This window comes from Cebus imitator, unplaced genomic scaffold (assembly GCF_001604975.1).
Source record: "Cebus imitator isolate Cc_AM_T3 unplaced genomic scaffold, Cebus_imitator-1.0 Scaffold247, whole genome shotgun sequence".
Taxonomy (NCBI): Eukaryota; Metazoa; Chordata; class Mammalia; order Primates; family Cebidae; genus Cebus; species Cebus imitator.
In genome coordinates this window covers 1,801,360-1,807,359 of record NW_016107562.1, presented here as the reverse complement: position 1 = coordinate 1,807,359, position 6,000 = coordinate 1,801,360, and positions in this window count along the sequence as shown.

The window sequence follows — 6,000 nt, the reverse complement described above, 5'->3', positions numbered from 1 at the left end:
AGAAGGTAAGTAGTGTGGGTATATTACTGCAATTTTAATTATGAGGAAACTGGTATGAAGCCTCACAAATGCCATGTGAGAGACACACTGTATTGTTTCTGTGCATAATGTCACTCAATATTTTTGTTAAATGTGTGTAACAGATTTACAGATTCAGTAATTTCAGAAATGCATTCAGTATTTTCAATCTTTTTAATCCAGCCCAAAGAGCCTACCCCTTGGTAAACTGGAAAGACACACAGTCGAATTTGAGGACTGCAATGCTGCAAACAAGACCACGCAATATCCCTTTCGTGCACCTGTATTTTATCTGTTCTAAAACTACCATGATGTGGTTCCTGTGATGAACTAACAATAAAGGCAGAATTATAGTACACAAATGTCTAAACAGGAATCTGCTATGGAAGGAGGAAAGAAAATACCCAGTATTCTACTATTAATATTAATGCAAGTTGGCTCAAGTGCTTACCTAGTTTCACCTTGAAATACTGAGGCAGGGATCTTGAAGAACTGAGACAGAGCGATCAGAGGCTATCAGTGGCACAGAGGTGAGAGAACAGAGACCACAGAACAGGAGGAAGCTTTCTAAGCCTCTTCAACATGAATCCCACACTAAATATCTGGCTCAAGGGAGGGAAAGGCATTATAAAATAAAGACATTATCTGCTAATTTCACAGTCTTCTCAAGGACTAATATTATTCTCATAATCTGGAAAATTAAACTACCTAAACTTTCTGCTGGTAGCGTCTCATGTTATTTTTGTTCTCTCTAAAGTTTTCCTATCAAAAAACACATTTCTGCTTCAGTTTTCAGCTTTTCATACCTCGTAGTCTGTACTATATTCATTCTTATATTGAAGAATCATATTCTTATATAAATTACTTTTCCAAGCCATAAATGTTTAAAATGTCAGACTCATCTACGACTCTTCCTTTTCCTTGCCCACAAGTAATATGCTAACTTTTCTGCATTATATTTCTGTATGTACTAATTACATTATTCCTAAACCCACTATTCTAATTCAGATTTCCCCGTAGACTACTATAATAGGCATCTTCACTTGCCTTCCAGCACACCTAACTCATCTCTGATCCATTTCATATACAGCTGCCATATTTTTATAAAATACAGTTACACTCAAGTCATAACTCTATTATAAAACTTTGACCAATTTTTCGTTGCTCAAAGAAAAATGCACAATTGCAGGCTTGCATTTAAGAAGCAATTGGATAACCTAACTTTCCCATCTTGTTCTTATTTTCCCATTCACAATGCTCAGGCTAAGCAGAATTTCTCTAGAGTTTTAAAATTCCATATATTTGCTCATAGGATTCACTACTCATATTCTTGTGACTCTCTTCTCATAGCCAATGTACTACTGTGTTTGAAGACCCATCCCAAATGTCATCTGTTTGATGATGCTTTCTCTGACTCAATGAGATGCTTCCTCTGAAATTCCACAGTGACTTGTTTATAAAATATCCCACTTTCAGCCTCCTTTTTGCAGTTCAGTTTTGTGGGGGTCTTGTGTGTGTGTGTGTGTGTGTGTGTGTGTGTGTGTGTGTGTGTTGTTGTTGTTTGTTTTGTTTTGAGACAGAGTCTCACTGTATCACCCAGGCTGAAGTGCAGTGGCATGATTAGAGCTCATTGTAACCTGGGACTCCTGGGCTGAAGTGATCCTCCCACTGCCGCCTCCCACATAACTAGGACAACAGGGGCATGTCACTGTGCCTGCCTTTATCTTACATTTTTTGTAGAGACAAGGTCTCACTATGTTGACCATCCTGATCTTGAACTCCTGGCCTCATGCAATCCTCCCACTTCAGTCTCCCAAAGTTGCTGGTATTACTGATGGAAGCCACTATGCCCAGGCTATTGTATGCCCAGGCTATTGTAGTTCTTTGTACATTTCTTATCCTCCATAGAATCAGAACATTTTTGAGGATGGTAATTTTGCGTATTTAATTTTAAATCCTCCACGGTGCCCAAAATGGAACCATGTTCTACACAGATAGCAAATAAAGCTTGGTTAAACTTTTCTTAATCATCTGTTACATCATAATTGAATTAATACAATCAAAGCAATTTCCTTGAAAAATCTCCATTACAACAAATAACATATGCATATTTTCTTGCATTCAGTCATGTGTTAACTGCGTATTTGAAGATAGGGTACTGAACAACACAGATGTTGGCTTCGAGAAGGACACAGTCCAGAAGAAAAAAAGGAAAGTAAGCCCTCAGGCTGTGCTCACAAATACAAGGTGATATCTAATTTATAATATATTTAAATCAAAATATACATAAGACCTTTTTTGTAATAGAACTAGCTGTCATAATATTCTAACCTAATAAACAGAGACTTGTTTTTCAATCTTCGGCACCGCAGGTGAGGTTAACATAATTCCAAGATTTGGGAGAAGAGGAAAATAGGAAAAGACATGACAAAATGGTCAGGAAGGGCTATTTAGACTGAGTGATAATAGAAAGTTGGTAATTAAAACCATGGCAGAGGCCGGGTGTGGTGGCTCATGCCTGTAATCCCAGCACTCTGAGAGGCCAAGGAGGGCAGATCACCAGGTCAGGAGATCGAGACCATCCTGGCCAACATGGTGAAACCCTGCCTCTACTAAAAATACAAAAAATTAGCTGAGCGTGGTGGCATGTGCCTGTAGTCCCAGCTACTGGGGAGGCTGAGGCAGGAGAATTGCCTGAACCCAGGAGGCGGAGGTTGCAGTGAGCTGAGATCGTGCCATTGCACTCCAGCCTAGCAACAGAGTGAGACTCTGTTTCAAAAAAACAAAAACAAAAACCATGGCAGAAAAACTGTTGCAGTTTGAAGGTACAGCATCTGAGAAATCTGAAGAGAGAAAGAAAGATAGTGTATTTTGGAAACTAAAATACTTTCATAAGACCGCACCTTAGGGTATAAAAAAGAGAACTGCAGGATGTGATTAGGGCACAGAATTGAAGGAAATAAGTGTTCAACTGTATGAAAGTCAGCTGTGACAAAGGAGGCCTTTGTTTCCACACATGCACTTTAGTTTCCAATACTGTTGCACACCTTCCAACAAAACATGATGAAAATGTTAAAATCTTAATATTTCTTCTTTCCAGACAAAAGAAAGTTATTTCCTGCCCCTTGCCTCCTCAGATTAACATTACTGCAAAAAAGTTTCAAAATTTATACATGTAAAAACATTTTGTCATTTTCCACTTGTTTGATTTTGTTAATTGATCTCTTTTCATTGTTCTTTCAGACACGAGATTCAAGAAACCCTAAGGAACAGCAGCAAAATTAAAAATTTGAGGTATGTATATGTTCTTAAAACATTAGCGTGGCTTGGTTTATTGGTGTATTTGTTTAAATGCCTTCTTTCAGAAAGGAATCAGGTGGTCCCACAAAACGTATTTCAGTAGTATTCCCTTCCGTTGTCTTTCAATGAGTGGTTATTAACCGCCTTTACAGGGAGATGAAAAGACTAAAGATAAATCTGAAGATAGAAAATTACCAAGATGTAGGTACATGTGGCACTTATCTGTTATCTAGAAAAGTTTCCATTGAAATTTCAGGGTATGACTCAGTTATTAGACTAAGCTGCACTAACAAAGATACTCCAAAATGCAACAGCTCAGCCAACTCAGAGGTTCCCTTACTCCCACATACCAGTTCAGTGTTCTGCTTCACCGCATCATCCCGGAGTCCGGGTAGCCTTTCTCTTGTTCCTCACCCTTGTCCGATCCACAGTGCAGCCAATAAGTAAAGAGGCAAACTGGAGGGCAAGCAATTTTCTCATCACATTACAATGTAGAATGCATGACCAGCACTTCAATTTGTATATTCTTGGCAATATCCTGGTCACATGGTTGCACCTAGTTGCAAGAATACCTGGGAAATCTGCTTAGTTAAAACACAGGGATTCCATTAATAACAGAAGAAAGGGATACTGGCTACTGTAAGATAATTCGCAGATTCTGCTACACAAATTGACATCTCAAAACAAACTGAGCTATAGGTGGTGAAAAATAAATGCATTGGAAATTTGAGAGGAAAACTATCCAATTAATAGTTATATAATGATGAACTCCAAAGCTATTGATTTTTACTAGGTAAAAAGAAATAGAAGTCACTGTGACATACTTTCTGAATGTGTTAGTACACTATGGTCTTCTGGCTAAAGAAAAAAAATTATAATAACATGAGCAATGAGGAATATAATTTAATTTTGCCCTTAAAATAAAACATCTTAAACTAAATAATTGAAGTGCAAGAAATAGGGATGCAACTTAAAATCTAAAAAGGGAGAAAAATGGAAAAGATAAAAGAAGTACTTTACATGAAGGAGAGAAAATTGATGGCATATGTTATTTCCCAACTGGAAAAAAAAATAGATTCTATTATAATCTCTATACAGTAATGGATAATATGCTTGTAATAGACTACATTAAAGGAATATTAAGATATTTGGGGAAAATTTAGTCAGCTTTTTGAGGATGCTATGGCTGACTTAGAAAGAATACTAACTTTCAAAATTATTCCATTAGTACCACTGTCAGAGATAAACATCAGGTTTAATGAACCAAGAATCTGACTTTATTTTTTAAAGCTAAAGCTAAAGATTATAAGTGTGTAAATCACAATCCCTTTGGGTAATTGCCTGTATCATTCATACTGCAACAATCAGACAAAATGGATGTAAGCTAAAGAATGTGATTGGAAAGTCAAATTGTATTTTATTTTCTCTTAATCTAATTTAATAATCTCTTAATGATCTATTAGATACTACTTCTGTAAGTGTTAAGCGATGATATTAACTCAACTAAATTGACATTATCTGGAAATTTCTAAGAATCTATCCTTTAGTGGAAAAATGTATACACACACACACACATTTTATTTGAAGTACTGAAGTTTTCCATTGAAGTTCAAGGACAAAAGTTTTGTACCTGGAAGTCATATTTTTGTCATTGCTGTCATTAATATATGTTAACCTCTTTAAAACAAAATACAAAGTCATCATTCTGTAGAAATAATTATAACCCATCTGGCTCTCAGCCCATTAGTGTTACGCTCTGACTCATTTCCCTGGGAGCTCAGAGTTACTTCTGAGAAATTCCGGAATATCATTCCTGTGAACAGTGGCATGCATTCCCAGGTAGCTATGAGATACTGAGTCAGGAATCCCAAAGCATGGAACAGTTTTCTTGACAAAATGAAGAACCCTGTATTATTATTCTATATTATAATGATTCTGAATTATTATCTTTGATCTCTCTATTGTCCTCTTTTAATGAACAGACCATAATTTGCTTAAAATAGTAAGGTTGGATAAGGCAGGAAACTAGCAATTTTGAACAATGGGCAGACATGGGGGCTTTGCATGGGATGTTAGAAGCTTTGCATATGTCACCAACTCTTGACGAATTAGCTCAATTATCTTTCCTATTTAACAGTTGAGGTTCAGCTCAATTCAGCTTGCCCAAGTTTTCACTGGAATTAAATGATACAGCTGTATTTACTACATACATTTTTGCAAGTGAGAGAGAAGTTTGAAAGGTAACTGCATACGTTCAAGGGTTGTTTTTAAATTCACTTGCGTTCTTGATAGATTTCTTATGGTGTTCCCCTTTAGACTGTGAGTTCATGAACAGAGTAGAGTGGTTTTGTGTGGGATTTACATTTTTTTTCTTTTTTTTTTTTTGGCAGTGATAATTAGAACCTTCTATAGAAAGCATGTGTTTATTTTAAATTGCTGATATTTGCATTTGTTGGAACATATAGCATTACTTTGGAACTATAAGGAAGGTTCCAAATCTTTTTTTCCTAACTCAGCCATTTTAAGGGGTGAACTGAGATTCAAAAATGGTTGCTGTCTTCAACACCATTCAGCTATAAGTAGCAGAATGAAAATTGAACTTATGTCTTTTAATACCAATTCTAGTGAAATTCCCACTGCATGAAGGTGGTGTGAATTTTCTATAGAAGGTGGCCTAAGATA